The following is a 16,489-nucleotide window of genomic DNA, read 5'->3' on the forward strand; positions in this document are numbered from 1 at the left end:
GCCCCTCAATTAACAGAAAAGGAGACAGCGCAGAATTAGTTGTAACGTATCTGTAGTTATTGCATAGTTCTATTCTAGCAGGCCGGTGAGAACAAACAACATTCATTATGATGGGGAGTAGCAGTTTATATTTAGTCACAGGATGACCATACATATACAAATGCAATCGGTTGCACACCCATATCACAGTGCCTCACATTCAATTTGAGAGCATCTCTGCTCACTTGGTTCGAAGGCCTTACTGGCAGAGGCAATAGGGAGGTGATTATTGACAAGTCCTGTGGGGCTGGCAGCACCTCCATCTCTCTAGTGGGGTCAATTAATGCCATTGTTATAGCCTCTGTAAGTGTATTTTTGACCTGTACAAAAGCTTTTTGTTCTTGCTCGTTCCATTCCAGATGTAGTCTTTACCAGTCTTTATCCATGAGTCATCTGAGATGCTCCCTGAGCATGACCGGATCAAGGATGAAGCAAACGCAGACTGTTGCCATCCCCAGAAAACTTTGATGAAAGGGTGCACACTTAAATGTATAGGTGGCTGCCTGTGTGAGTGTATGGTGAAAGGGTGCACGCTTAAATGTATAGGTGGCTGCCTGTGTGAGTGCATGGTGAAAGGGTGCACACTTAAAGGTGTGGGTGACTGCCTGGGTGTGTGTGCCTGTATGGTGAAAGGGTGCACACTTACATGTATGGGCATCTGCCAGGGTGTGCCTGCGTGGTGAAAGGGTACACACTTAAAAGTATGATTGGCTGCCTGGGTGTGATGTATGGTGAAAGGGTACACACTTAAATGTATGGGTGGCTGTGTGTGCGTGTATGTTGAATGGTGTGCATGCTTGTGTTCAAGGGCACAACAAAACCTACATTTTGGGAGGGGTGTGCTAATCATTCAAATGTTGGGAGAGGTGCTAACTTCACAGGTGGTGGGGGAGGAGCAAGTTTATTTGTGTGGGGCATCTAACTTCTTTATGAATTCTAATGTCACTATTCTAGTGCAGCTTCAATGTTACAAGCAGTTAACTCTATCCTTTAATTCTGAAAGCACCCACTTATTGACTGCTGTGAGAATAAGCGTTCTCCTGTCCACTCGCTACCCTTCCAATCACTTCCCTGGCATGTAAGTACTAAATCCACATCAAGATTTCAATTGCCTAAAGAATTATACATTTGAATGCAGGTACTAACAGTGAAATGCTTCACGTTAGTAATTGCTGGGCCTTTGTTAACAGCGAAACCCAGGTCTGCTTAACATCTGTGTCCTGTTCAGTCCGGCAACAGCTCTGTAGGTCGGCCAGGTTGAGTCAATATGGCTCAAAATGTCAAGGGGGGGGGGCTGGCCGAAGCCCAACCAGCTCAATGGTGTTGCGCCACTACTTGTGTTTAATCTCTTGGTTACTTATTGGTAATCTTCATTACTCATAGCCCTATTGTTCCTCATCCCAGAACTTCTCTATGGGGCACTTTGCTCATACAAAAGTACTGGGATGAGGTAGAGGGACATTGAGGTAATGCCTGGCTTAGTTGCCTGTAATCTTCATTACTCCTAGTCCCACTCTTCCTCATCCCAGTACTTACTTATGAGGCAAGCAGCCTCATACGTAAGCACTGGGACAAGGAAAAGGGACATGGAGGTAATTCTGGGCCGAGAAACTGATTTTGGTGTTGGGGCAAGGGGTTTCTGGGGGTGTGAGGGTGAGGTGGGATAGGGATTTTACAATAAATGGCAATGGTCATCCATGTCCAGACTCAGCAGGCTTGCAATGTGGTATTAGTGGGTAGAGATGCATTTTGGTGCAGCCAGTCTAGTCATTTCTTAGTTTGGCTTGACTTTTTTTAACTGGGCATATTTATATACAAAGCGGATTGTATGTATGTGTGTATGTTTGTCCGGCTATACAAATCCACACAGTTGAACCCACTCTACCAAATTTTGCATGGAGTCCTCTTTTTTCTGGGGCAAGATCGTAGTCTATGTTTGGATGCAAAAATTGTATATGCAAAAACATTTTTGGATGTGTGTCTGTATGTTAGGGAGGCTATACAAATCCACACGGTTGAACCCAGTGCTACCAAATTTTGCATTAATTCCTCATTTGTCTGGGGCAAGATTGTAGTCTATGGGCCTCATTACGACTCAGGCGTTAAGGGGAATCAGGCGTTAAGGGGTTAACGGCGCCGTAAACGGCGCCGACCCTTAACGCCTGATTACAAGGTCCCTTAGCGCCATGGTGAGTTTAACGCCTGCTTTTTGCAGGCGTTAAAATCCATGGCGCTAAGGGACCATGGTGCTAATTACGCCACCGTAATTTACGGTGGCGTACTTAGCGCCTTGCCCACTCCCATTATGCCCTATGGGGCAAAAATGGGAATGGGGAAGGGTAAAATGGGAAATGGGGATTTACAGCCCCACTCACCTTGGAATGGGGCGGGAAATCCGCCATCCACCATGGTGTAAACATAGTTTACACCATGGTGGTAAGGGTACGACCCAGGCGGTAACTTACCGCCTGGGTTGTAATGAGGCCCAATGTTTGGATGAAACAATTCACTCCGTAGACACCCTCATTTACTGATGCTCACCCCAATTCACTACAGTAGGTACTAGAAGGCGGCAACATTTTGAAAAGTGTCAGAAGCAAAATGTTTGATGTGTTAGTTATTCCTTTGAAATGTATTACTACTGTATACAGTTTGAAAGTGTTTATTAAAGCATTTTTAAAGGGAACTAAAAAAAAAAAGATTACTTTTTTTTAATCACACCACTCCAAATATGGGAAATGGGAATGTTACCCTTTACTTAAGTTGCTTCACGAGATGAGAGCACAATCAATCAATCTTTCTTGGACATTTTCTCAAATGTGCTGAAGCCATTGAGTGACTAAAACATGCGCACAAAAAACGAACATCACTTGGAAAAGCTCCATCTGATGCAAAGCGAAAATCAATATCAAGAGCTTTTGAAACACAACAACAAACAGCAGCACAACTTGCCGACCAGAGGACAAGAGCAACTTTCTCCGGTACGACGTCCTTTCATCGCAGGATGTTTTTTCACAGGTTTTTTTGCCGTGATTTTTTTACTTGAAAAAATCCATCACATTTTTTAGGGGAGGTTAGTAAATTATATATATGGGGTGTGGGTGTTTGAGAATAAATACAAATTAAAGAAAATGGGGGGGGTTTGGCGGTGAACCCCCCCAAAAATAATGAAAAAAAAATGTGATGAGTTTTTCGTAAAAAAAATCGCGGTAAAAAACCCAGCAAAAAAGCATCTCGCGATGAAATGACATGGAACCCTTTCTCCAGGGCAAATGAGATGCCAGAGCAAACTGAAGCAAGATTTGATGACATGAGGACTATCCTCCAGGGAACGAGACACCACTCGATCAGGACACAGGCAACGCCGGTTACCCCAGCTAGTCTCTGATAAAGCAGTCCTGCTAAGTGCAATTATCTGGCATCATTGTATATCTTTCTGGGCATCTGTGATAAAATAACCATGATAAGTGTTATTGCTTCGACTGGCATTTTGGTGCAACCAGTCTAGGTATGTCTAAATGTGGCCTGGAATGCTTTACTGTAATATGTTATTACGTGTCTAGACTGGTCTACATTGTGCAGCTAGTTGGACATGTTTTCATTTTGGTATTTTGGTATTTTTTAATAGCAAAGCATTATATTAATTAAAGCATTATTGCTCTTGTGCAATGTTGGTGACTTGCATGTATTGGATTTTTGAATTGGTGTTACCCTACAAAACAATTGCAAACGCTCTGGCCTTTCAGCTAATTTTTCTCAGAAAGTATGCTGTATAATGCATTAAAACACATATTTATATCTTTCTCCTAGTGCAATGTGCGTTGTACCCCTGCAGCAGCACGTTCGTGCGTATTGTGGAAGCGTGGTAATCTGGTCCGGCCCAGACTGTGGCACGACCTGTGATTTGTTGCCGAGTTGCGGGGTGGGGCGGAGCTCAGCATGGCTCACAGGGGCGCCCCCAAATGTTGTGTTACGCCACTGTCGGCACACCCTGGTGATTAGAAGCTGCTCCGTTGCTGGATACCCAGAGTAGTGGGTGAGAGAGCCACTGAAATATTCACATGACTCTTCTGCTCGGCCATGTTGCGACAATGTTGATCCCATCTGCCTGTTGCTTGCCCTCGGGATGAGGGGGAGCTTGTATGACTTTGACACTTTTTATTCATCTTCCGTATGCCATGCTCTCACATCAGCCAGCTCTTCCAATCTCCCTAGTGCAAGTAGGCATTGTAGAAAGATCCCTGGTACCCACCCAATTTGGTAGCGTAGGAGAGCACAGAAGCAGCATTGGCTGAAGAGTGCACTCATTTCATCGTTTTCATTATTCAGGGCCCAAATTCAAGGCCAAATGCCTCATACGAGCATGATAGGGATCAAGAGAAGCCTGTGCTTCTTGGAGTGCATAGCGCAGTTTGAAAGAGTCATAATCAACATTTACCAGCGGGAGAAACAATTCTGTGACAGCCGGCTTGGCTCTGGCATATGATGTCTCAGCCGGCTTTAGCATTTAATTTATTTAGTGGAATTCATCACCAATGAAAACAATAGCATGGCTTGTTTTGCTGCATCCTCTGTTTCCTTTACTTAGGCAAAGTGCAAGCCCAGGCTCTCACTCCAGAACTTTTATCGAGAGCCAAGTGCTAAAAGTGCTGAAAGAGCTCGGACCACATCATTAGAAAACGAAGTTCCAGGCCATGTAGGTGCTTGTGGTGGTACCACAGCTCGTGAGCCACTTTGTGAGTATGAAGAGATCTAAAACAGTGAGACTTAGTCAGGGTCGGAAATGGGGCATAAAATCCGTCAAGGAACCAATGAAAAAGTGGCACACAATTACACATTACAATTCATTGCAATCCAGAGGAGACCAAGGGGATGTTTTTGATGAAATATGTTGCAAATAATGCTCTTGGTCTGCTCTCGGGGCCCCGGAGCGGGACGCACAGGACACCAGGATCACCCGGGTAACAGCTCAGGCTGCGATAACGCAGCTCGGACAGACCACAAGGGGCACCCTGCAGAGTCTGGATCCCCAGATAACACACCAGTGCTGGTGGCACCCAGCTGACACCAGCCTCGGCTCTGGGGGCACCCAGGTCAGGGCTGTAACACAGGCTGTGGTCACATGGCAGGCCGGATTCAATAAGACAACCGACACAGAGTTGCTGCTTCCAGGGTCTCTGCTGCAGTGCCCGCACGTGCACACAAATGCCCCTTTTATTCACTCGAGTCAGGACTTCTGAATCATAATCCTAAAGGGGCAACACGCCCCCAGTTAAAGGGACGACACACAACACTCCTCCTTTATTAGAACAAACCCAAACAACACAGTATCAACAGCCCCGCAACCAAGCCCATAACTTTGGTGTATTCAAGTTCGCACACTAGTACTGAAACAAAGCAAACTTGGATGCTTCCCAGTCTGAGCACCCACTTGAGACCCAGCGGCCCTTTCCTGGATCAAAATATTCCAGGATCAAACTATCCTCCCTGGGCAGATGTGCTCCTGTGTCCGTGCCTTCGCTGGAGGCGCCCCTACCCACCTGTATCGCTGCAGGACAAAAAGAAAACACCCTCGTCTTCATCATCCTCCGCATAGTCATATTGCCTCCTCTGATCTTCTGCCAGTTGGACCACAGCTGTTCTGGGGGGCTTCCTCCCTGTAGCCTCCCTTGACACACTCCCTGCTGCCGGCCCCACTACGCTAGCAGGTGATGGGGCCAGGCATACCCGTGTGAAATGATCTTCTTTTCTGTACCTCCCCCACATATGTCCTTTGGCTGGGCACTCATGCGTGTGTGGCAGGCCCCATCCACACTGAGGGCACAACGTGGCGCCTGTCTCTCTCCGTGGCCACTCCCCTTTTCTCACTAGCTTACTTCCTTGCCATTAGCTCATGACAGATACCTCCTCCAATTTCATCAGTTGCATGGGGGCTTCCAACTTGAGCTGCTGCCTGGAGATGTTCATGGCCGAGGCACGCACCTCCGCCAGCGCATGGGCATGACCCAACTCCAGGATTTGGTCCAATCTCTGACCTGGCTCCCTGAGGACCTGCTGACGCAGGTTGGCAGAGCTACAGCCATAAATTATCTGAGTCCTGACCTTATCATCCTCAAAGTTGCCCAGAGCGCAGGCCAATGCAATGCTCTGCAGCTTGACATGAAACGCATCTATTTCTCTTGTCTCGCACATCTCATCCTGAACCGTTCATAATCCCTGTTGATCATGGGCATGAAGTACTCGTTCAGTGGGGCAATGGCTGCGGCGTACGATTGAACCCTGGGCCGCAAATTCTTAAACAGTTTCTGCACTCCTGGGTCTGCTGAATACAGCAGAGTTGGCCGTTTTGCCCTTTCCTTAATCTCAACTGCCTCAAATTTTAGATTGAGGTTCTCCACCCATGCCGTCCAGCGGGGTCCTAGAGTGGCTGGAGCTCCTACCACATCAAAGGCATACAGTGGCACAAGCTGTCCATTCTGCCAATATGCCCCATGCGTGCCATCCTCCTCATCCCCCATGATGGGGACCTGACGTTGTACAGTTACTTGTCACCAGAGCGCACAAGCACTTGCTTGGAGCCGCTACCCTGTGGCATCTACTTGTGTGGTCCCTGTTGCTTGAGGGGGAGTGTAGCCCTCCACAGCACCAAACCAGGCTTGCAGGTGCTCCTCTTGCCGCACCTCACGCAGAATGAGCAAGCGTTTGCCCTCCCTCTCAGATCAGGGTAGGAGGGCTGGCCCTTCTTCCCTTCAGGCTCTACACCACCCCCAGGCAGCCCTGCTCAATGACTGGATGTTGAGTCCTTTATTTCCCCTTCTCTCCTTGGGGTGGTTGAGGGGCTTTCAGGGGCTGTCTGTGTACCCCTGCACCTTGTCCAATAGCTGATGGCCGCAGGGCCTCCTGTGCTGCCTGCCCGCATGCAGAGGATGCTGGATGGTCTTGTGGCCCCTGCACCGTATGCCATGACCGTTTATTGTCTTTGCATTCCACACTTGCACCATCTCCAGTGTGCGCGTGCCTGGGGGAAACCTCCACCCCTGCCCACTGTCCTGATGCTATGAGGGAAAACGTGGGACTGTGGCTCCTCCTCGTTCTGAATGGGGCACTGTGCCTCTGTACTGGAGGCTGGGGCACGCCTTTGCAGCCTCACCTTGCCTTGTCACGGTGGGCCGTGGTGATGTGGCTCCTCTGCGGCTTCATCCCTCATTCCAGTGAACTGGACCTTTAAGATGAGATAGCAATATCCTTGAGATAGATGGGCATTTAGAATGTTATTCAAACATCAATAATCGAAACAACTCGGGTAGCTGGCAAAAGGATAACTGTTTTAATATCAATTATCTAAAACAAGGAGTACAACGGCATCAGCAGACGTCTCATCACGATCTCAAAGCAATTCATAAAAAAATCACACTTTTATAGTAAATATTCATCATTAATGACGTTAACCTGCGTAACGCTAACGTCATCCTACATGGCAAAATTTAAAAACCAATGGGTGAATGTGATAGGGTCTAAACGGATCATCTAAGTACACGATCCATACTCGTTTGGACAGTGGAATAAAGTGATAGGTTTCTTAACATCAGGTGGGACAACACAGCCCTTCCCTAAAATATGTCACTATGAATGTCACTAAATATACGATGTCTAATTGGCTACACAACTATAGGGTCCTTGATCATATGGTCCTCTATCATTGGTTACTTTCTACCTCTGTCAGGACCCTCCCAACCTATATTAGCAGCACTCAGGCTGAGCATCCAGGTGCCGATAAGCGAGTCTTAACCATAGCTTCTCACCAATTAGCATGACCATCCATTATCACCTCAGTGGTTTGCTGTCAATTAGGGCTTTGAACTTGTCCTTGGAAATGTTCCTTGCTACTGAAGAATTCAGGGGAGTGAGGCACACTCTGCCCTCATGCGTAGGTGTGACCATCATGCTCATCCTACTTCTCCACCCCATGTAACTAAAGACCACCAAATTGAACTTTAAGTGTATTTAAAATGCTATTTTCCAATATCCATCTGACATCTTGTTCTCGTTCATGCCTTCTGAAAAGGAAGCTTCGCCTTGTCACACGATTTGTATCCAATGTCAGCTTTGGTTTCTTGGTTCATCCAACCTCGCCTTTCTGAGTTTTTGCCCTTGTTAATTCACTTGTTTTCTAACTGCACCACACTTGGAAACTGGGAAAAGTGGCCTTCCTTCTTTTGCTCAGCAGTGCTATCGTACGTAGTGGGAACATCCATCTTCTACTGACTCCAATACATATATGTATGTACATGTTGGCGCATGCTGCACTTTATGTACTATAAGCTAGCCTCACAAATACTTCATCTGCTTGTGTTTCTTTGCATAGTTACACGTGTGAAATTGCTTGGTATCTTCATTATTTCTGTAGCATATTTGCCTTCAACTTGATCCCAAGATGTCATTCATCTCAATACATTCTTTATGCCTAATAGAATTGTCTACATCCTCAAGTTTTTGCATCTCTTCTCTATATACATCAGCTTTGCATTTGTATGACGTCATCATTTCTCTTTGTTTCTTCAATTTGTCCTGCTTTCTTCCGGACTATCACTCGGACAGCCATCATACTGTCTCATATGTGGGTATGGTTGTCTCAATGGGAACCTTGCCCAGGATTCTCCTTGGTGTTTGTAATTCAAAGGGCTTGGTATGTGTGTCGCATTCTGGTGTCCAGCAGATAGGCAATATGGGTGAAGTGATTGATTTGGGGGTACTTAGCTCCTTCTCTACACCAGGGACCGCTGGCAGCTGCTGGCTGGGCCCACGCACATGCGGCCTCACTCGCTACACTGTTGGAGCGGGCGTGCAAGGACCTGCATCTCCTTCCTGCTCCTCCCACTGCTTCGTCCCTCATTCCGCAGACATCAGGCAGTCGCCGGCCAGGCTGCAGCGCCCCGTGCTTTCACCGCCATGGGCCCGGCATTCTCCAGGTCACGGCCACTCCTTCTGCGACCGACGCTGCCGCTCTGCCTCAAATGTGGCGGACACCACTTCTTCCTCTCCCCTCCACGCTGCCAATGCCATTTCTTGAACAGCAGCCCGCACAGAAGTGTGCACGAGGCCTAGACCACCTTTGTTGCCAATGTGGTGTCCCACTCATGGGGCACCGGAGTGGGACGCAGAGGACACACAGGACACTGGGATCACCAGATAACAGTTCAGGATGCGATCATGCAGCTGGGGTGGACTGCTGGGTGCACCCTGCAGACTCCAAATCCCCGGACACTGGCGTAACAGGGGCACCTGCAGCCCCCACGGTGCAGACGGCCCCGCTAGCACAGGTCCTGGGAGGGGCCCCCACTTGGAAAAATAAATTAAAACAAATAATTTTTCAAAATATTTTTTTTGTATTTCTTTTTTAAATCACTTTGCCTTCATAAAGAAATTAGTTCTGTAACAGAAATAATGTCTTTATGAAGACAGAGTGACTATAAAAAGAAACTTTCTTTTTGAAGTCCGAGGGCTCCCCCTTCTCCATGACATGGAAGACCACAGGCTGGAGGCCTCCATATCATGGGGTGTGAGAGCCCTATAACTTCAAAAAGAAATAGTTTATTTTTGAAGTCACTCTGCCTTCATATGAAATGATTTCCGTTATGTTTCGGTCCTTAACAGAAATAATTTCTTTATGAAGTTAGAGTGATTTCTCAAAAAGAAATAATCAGCCTCATTACAAGTTTGGCGGTAGCCTTGCCGGTAAAACTGGCAGGCTGCTGCTAAACCTGTGCATTTTTCCCGCACCCGCGAATGGGCAATTACTGGGTCATTACTGCCCCGGCGGACCCAGTAATTGGCCATTTGTGGGCGCCGGAAAAAAATGCTTCCCATTCCCATTTGATCCCCATATGGTTCAATGGGAATGAGGAGCTTGGAATGGTGTCGGTGCATCCGACATGCTCTGCTCGCGGGTGCTGTAACCCACCAGGTCAGACCTGGCGGGCAGGAAGGCACCCGCAAGCAGAACTCGTAGTTTTCCGGTCTGGTAACAACGGCCCAATTTCATTTTGAAGTAATAGGGCTCCCCTCAACCCAATGACGTGTGTGTGTGTAAGTGTATTGTGAAAAGGTGTAGACTTAAATGTGGAAGTGGCTGCCTGTGTGAGTGTATGGTGAAAGGGTGCACACAATGTATGGGTGACTGGGTGTGCGTGTGTACGTGTACAGTGAAAGGGTGCACACTTAAATGTATGGGTGGCTGCCTGGGTGTGCCTGCATGGTGAAAGGGTGCACACTAAAATGTATGAATGGCTGCCTGGGTGTCCCTGTATGGTGAAAGAGTGCACACTGAAATACAAGGATGGCTGGGTGTGCATGCGTGTATATGGTGAATGGTGTTTGTGCTTGTGTTCAGGGGCGCAACAAAACCTACATTTCAGGGTGCTGATCCTTCAAATGTTGGGAGAGGTGCTAACTTCACGGGTGGTTGGGGAGGCAAACTTATTTGTGTGGGGGCATCTAACTTCTTTACGCATTTTAATGAGACTATTCTAGTGCAGCTTCAATGTTACAAGCAGTTACCTCTCTCCTTTAAGTGTGAAAGCACCCACTTATGAACTGTTGTGAGAATGAACAGTCTCCTGTTCCCTTTCTACCCTTCCAATTACTTCCCTGGCATGAAAGTACTAAACCACATCACAATTTGCCTAAAAAATGTGGCATTTGAATGCAGGTACTAACAGTGAAATGCTTTACGTTAGTAACTGCTGGGCCCTTGTTAACAGCGAAACCCAGGTGCCATTTAACATCCGTGTCCTGTTCTGTCCGGCAACTGCTCTGAAGGTCAGCCAGGTTGAGTCAACATAGCCCAAAATGTCTGGGGGTGAGTGCTGCAGCCCAATCAACTGAATATTGTTAAGCCCCTCTTGTGTTTAATGCCTTAATTACTTATTGGTAATCATCATTACTCCCAGCCCAATTCTTCCTTGTCTTTGTACTTGTGTATGAGGCAGTACTTGTGTATTAGGCAATATGCCTCATACACAAGCATTGGCATGAGGTAGAGGTACATGTAGGTAATGCCTGGCTTAACCTATGAGGCAAGGAACCTCACATGTAAGCTCTGGGACAAGAGGGACGTGAAGGTAATTCTGGGCCAAGGAGCTGATTTTGGAGGTTGGGGAAGGGCATTTGAGGGAGAGAGGATGTGTGAGCGGTGGGATTGTGCGATAAATCATAATGGTTGTCCATGTCCAGGCTAAGTAGGCATGATATGTGGCATTAGTGGCTAGAGAGGCATTTTGGTGCAGCCAGTCTAGTTATTCCTCAGTTTGGTATGATTTTTGTTTTAACTGCGTATTTCTGATAAAGCAGTCCTGCTAAGTGTAATTACCTGACAAGACTGGCATTTGGGTGCTGCCAGTCTAGCCATTTCTTACTGGAGCATTGTATATTTTTTTGAGCTTCTGTGATAAAATCATATGATATAAGTCTATTATAACACGCCTGTACACAAGTGTTTCTTGGCGCGACAAGCAATGGAGTGAATATAGAGGGTGGATAAGACAAATGATCATACTAGGCCTTGTGTCATTCAAATCGTGCAAGTGCGCGAATGAGAAATGCAAGGAGAAAGGGAGGGGGAAAGTGCAAGGATTAAGGGTGGGGAAAACAGAGCTGTAATGCTCTGCATAAGTGCAACCAGGACAGTGCGGCTCTGAGTAGTGCAAGGAGAACAAGGTACAGTAGGGTTACAGTTACAGTCCCTAAGTGTGTGGTAGGCCATAGGCAGTGCAAGGGTGACTGATCAAGAAAGAGCCTGGACTCAGTGAGACTCTGAGGGTAGTCAAGCAACCAGTCGGAACAGCAGACAGGTAGGTCAGGTAGGTCAGCAGGGGAGGGAGAGAGCAAAAGCACAGGGGAAGAGGAAAGTTTTCAGCTGCTTCCGGAACATCAGGTGGTAAGCTAAAGATTGAGAGGGGTAGGGAGGCCATTCCAGAGGGAGGCATCTGCAGAGGAGAGAGATCTACCCCCTACTCTCTGCCTGAAGAAGCGTCTAGCCCTTAGAGAGTTGGAGGTAGCCGCAGGAAGGGCTCGAGAAAAAAGGTATTTTGGAAGAGAGCGTTGGATGTAGTGTGGGCCCGACGCCAGGACGCCTTGTGGACAATGCAAAGGGTCTTGAACTTGATTCTTGCAACCACCGGGAGCTAGTGGAGAGATTTCAGGGCTGTAGAGATATGATCCCTGGGCTTGTAGTCAAGGATAAGTCTTGCTGACCTGTTCTGGATTAGTTTTAGAGGGCAGAGAGTAGAGGAAGGTAGCTTGAGAAAGAGGCTGTTGCAGTAGTCTAGCCTAGAGAGAAACAGGGCTTGGAGACAGTGAGCGTCTGGCGGAAAGTGAGAAAGGGAAGAGTCCCTTTGAGGAGGAGCAGCTGGTAGGTAGTGGGACATCTTGGCAACGTCAGAGATATGAGCAGAGAAAGAGAGAGTGGAGTCGAAGATGACACAAAAGGTTTTTTGACTCGCAGGAAGGCAAAGGAAGAGGGCCCTATGTGGGTGGCCAGAGAGAGAGAGGGTAAGCAGTGGCAGGGGTCCCAATAAGAAGGTTCTCCCTCTTAATGGGACTAAGGTAAATATCGTTGGAGGTGCACCAATCCTGAATCACGGATAGACAGTCAGGAATGAGCATGAGAGGAACCTGAATTAAAACTGAGTGCCATCCGTATAACACTGAAAGTTAGAGGAGAAGGTAGAGATCAGGTGGGCCAAAGGTGCCAAGTAGAGGTTGAAAAACCAGGGTGCGAGGATAGAGCCCTGGGGAATGCCACAGGTAGAGAGAGAGAGGTGGCGGAGAGAAAGGGTCCAAGTTGGACCTGGGAGGGGCAGTCCAAGAGGAAGAAGGTCAGCCACTCCAGGGTCTGATCCGTGATGCCCAGGTTCTCAGTTAGTCGGTTGATCAGGATGGAGTGGTTGACTGTGTCGAAAGTAGAGGAAAGATCAAGGAGGATTAGGACAGAAGGAATGCTGGAATCAAGGTTAGAGAGCAGATCTTCACGGGTGTTCAGGAGAGGAGTTTCCGTGCCTCTGGCAGCTCTGAAACCAGAGTTATGGTCATGGAGACAACCAACAGATTCAATGTGGAGAGTAAGCTGGGAGATGGCCAGCTTTTTTCCAAGAGTTTCCCCAGGAATGGGGTGATGTAGATTGGGCTATAGTTTGTCAGACAGGTAGGATCGGCAGGCGGCTCGTGAGAAGTGGGTGCACAAGGGAGTGCTTAAGGGGAGATGGGAATGTTACAGTGGTGAAAAGAGTGATTACAGAAATCGGCCAAGGTGCAGCGAGGGGGTCCATATGGTCATTGATGGTTCTGGAGGAGCAGGGGAGCACCTGTTTGAACAACACTTTCATGAAAGAAAGTGTTAGAAAGCTTGGCAGGTGTTTTCATAGAGAAAGAGGAGAAAGGAGGAGGAGAGGTAGAGATGGCCAAAGGGGGGCCGAGAGAGGAAGAGGGAGAGGAAGAGGAGATAGTGGACAGGATGTCCTGAGTTTTAGCAGAGACGTGAGAGGCCAGAGCCATACATAGGGCCTCGGAGGGAACAGGAGAGGTGGAGACGGCAACAGGATTGACCAGTTCGTGCAGATTTTAAAGAGTTTGGCTGTGTAGTTCGAGTCTGCAGAGACGCAGGATTGAATGTGTGCTCTCTTCTTGATGAGTCTTATTGCTTCGACTGGCATTTTTATGCAACCAGTCTAGGTATGTCTAAATGTGACCTGGCATGCTTTACTGTAATGTTATAAAATGTCCACACTGGTCTACATTGTGCAGCCAGTGGGACATGTTTTCAATGTGGCATGGCATTTTTAATAGCAACACATTAATGTTCCTGTGCACTGTTGGCGACTCGTATGCATTGGATTGGTGTTACGCTACAAAACAATGGCAAACACTCTGGCTTTTTAGCCAATTTTTTTTCAGAAAGTGTGCTGTATATTGCATTAAAACACATATTTATATCTTTCTCCTAGTACAGTGTGCAGCATACCCTTTCAGCAGCAGGTTCATGCGTATTGTGAAAGCGTGATAATCTAGGCTTACCCAGAGTGTAGCACGACCTGTGATATGTTGCTGTGTTGGGGGGGCATCAGCATGGCTCGCAGGGGGGGCCCCACATTTTGTGTTACGCCATTGTCCCCGGACAACAGACCAGTGCTGGGAGCACCCAGCCGACACCAGCCTCTTCTCTGGGGGCACCCAGGCTGGGGCTGTAACACAGGCCGTGGTCACACAGCAGGACGGATTCAATAAGACAATGAACACAGAGTTGCTGTTTCCGGGGTCTCTGCTGCAGTGCTCTCACGTGCATGCAGAGGCCCCTTTTATTCACTCGAGTCATGACAAAGTCATGTCTCGTACTCTTAAAGGGGCAACACGCCCCCAGTTAAAAGGGGCAACACACAACACTTGGGATGGGCTGCATGAGAGCCATCTCATTGAGGAGGGCGCTAGCCTGCCAGGCCACATGGGAGCAGGAAAAACACGCTTATGAGCAGCATGGGGCGATGGTTACAACCGTGGCCTTCTAGCAAGTGCTACTCAAGGTGCGCTCCAGCAAACATCTAGAACACTTGCAAGACGTGGACGTCTGGCTCAACCGTCTCAGTCCCCCTGCGGGATTCACTCTGACTTCCGCACAATAAATAGGCTTCTCGACTCAGGAGAAGCAGTGCTCAGGTGAACAGCGTCGACAGTTGTTTCGCACTCCCTCCTTGTCAGCGCGGTGGGAACCCTACATCATAAAGAACCATAGTGGCCACAGACTTTTTGTAGAATGAGCCTGTGGTTTTCTGGGCATGCCTCAGTCTTTATTTCTCCAACTTCTAACGTGAGGAAACTTTATGTAGCATTATGTTATACAGTGGCGTAAATCCACAAGATAACATATAAAAGTGTAGAACTACCTTTCCGGGAGTACTTTGTGGGGCAGAGTTCATGTGGAACCCGAATTTTAAGGATTTACAGCAGAAATTGAACGGGATCATGACAGTGGAAATAGTGCTGGTGGTGATGAAGACGTTTGTGTCTTCAAATGTTAACAATCTTTTCTGCCAGTTTCACAGAGAACGGAGAAAGCTGATATTTTTTTAAATGCAGTTTGCATCCCTTTACAGAATGTTGTTCACTGGGGCACGAAAGGGAAGGAAACTACCACCAGAATTATTGTCCGCCAGATGAAAAATATGTCCCTATTACCTCCAGTGGTATTCAACTGGAATATTGGCATAGGTAAAGCCTGCTGGCAGATTTTAGCTAAAGGCTGCATATAGCCTCAAAAATATTTACAATTTTTAAAAATGTTATGTTATGTTGATTTATACCGCGCACCGCTGCCATTTACAAAGGTCTCCAGGCCCTCAATGTTACAGAAGGGAAGCTTAAGTGCTTCTCTTCGAATACACTGAAAAGTGTATGGACATGGGTCCATTGCAAGGATGTGAAAAAGTGGGCCTCTCTGATGCCCGCTCCCCCAACCTTACGCATGTAATGCGTAAAGGAGTTAATGTTGACCCTTTTCTACATTAAGAAAATGTACAGTAGTGGCATCAGCCAGTGCTGTACATTATCTATTTCCACCACCACAGTGAACTTAAAAGGTGGAAATGGACATACAATTAGTATTCAATAAGTAATTTAGAGGTTGCAACTGGTGCCAGTGTTATTTCTTAAAAAAAAAAAAAAGCAGCAGTTTTCCAGAAATACCGCTACTGCCAGTGGTAAATACTGCATAGGACTAAACTGCAGAAATACCACAGATGGTGGGGCTAATTACCACTGGCGGTACTTTAAAAAAAAACTCGTAATGACCCCTAAGCTTTTGTTGGTGCAAGGTCAGGGCAAAGAAACACTGCTGTGTTTTTACAAACTCAAAGTTTGGGACCCCATAATTTTGCAGCAAACATAGAACAGAATCAGTTTGCTCCATGTGTGCCCTGTTGCAAAATTCGTATGTAACATGGATAGCAGCACAACCAATTTGCTTAATTCTCACAAAACATTGATGCCGAAAGCGTTGTCTCAATTACTTTCACGGAAGTAACATTGCACAATATGGCGACCGACATAAAGGCAGGCAACAGAAATCTGAGACAGGTACACATGTCAATGGGGACCATCAGCTGCAAGTTCTGTGATATTCTTGTTTAGCTGTGCTGCTCTTTATTTTAGTCATGCACACAACATATTTACACTGTGCACAGCACTGCAAGCCAGAGTACAAACCACTTCCTACTGAGAATCCGCCAACCTGAAGGGTGAGAAGGGACACCTATTTTATGAACACATGTTGACACAAAACATCATCCCATTCATTTCTTGGAACTGCTTCTGTTTTCTATCTGCCATTTTTACGTTTTTGTGCAGTTTGGGCCACCTTTGTGCTCTGAATAGTAATTGTTTGACGGCCAATTATGTCCAAGTA

The 16,489-nt window shown here is 47.1% G+C and overlaps 1 protein-coding gene across 7 annotated transcripts in view; it reads right to left on the reverse strand.

Moving 5' to 3' along the window:
* The window catches only part of LOC138528452 (fibrinogen-like protein 1), a 285,943-nt gene that overhangs the window by 185,864 nt on the left and 83,590 nt on the right, over nucleotides 1-16,489 (reverse strand). The window lies entirely within an intron of this gene.

Source organism: Ambystoma mexicanum, chromosome 7q, assembly GCF_040938575.1.
Source record: "Ambystoma mexicanum isolate Mex_15411 chromosome 7q, UKY_AmexF1_1, whole genome shotgun sequence".
NCBI lineage: Eukaryota > Metazoa > Chordata > Amphibia > Caudata > Ambystomatidae > Ambystoma > Ambystoma mexicanum.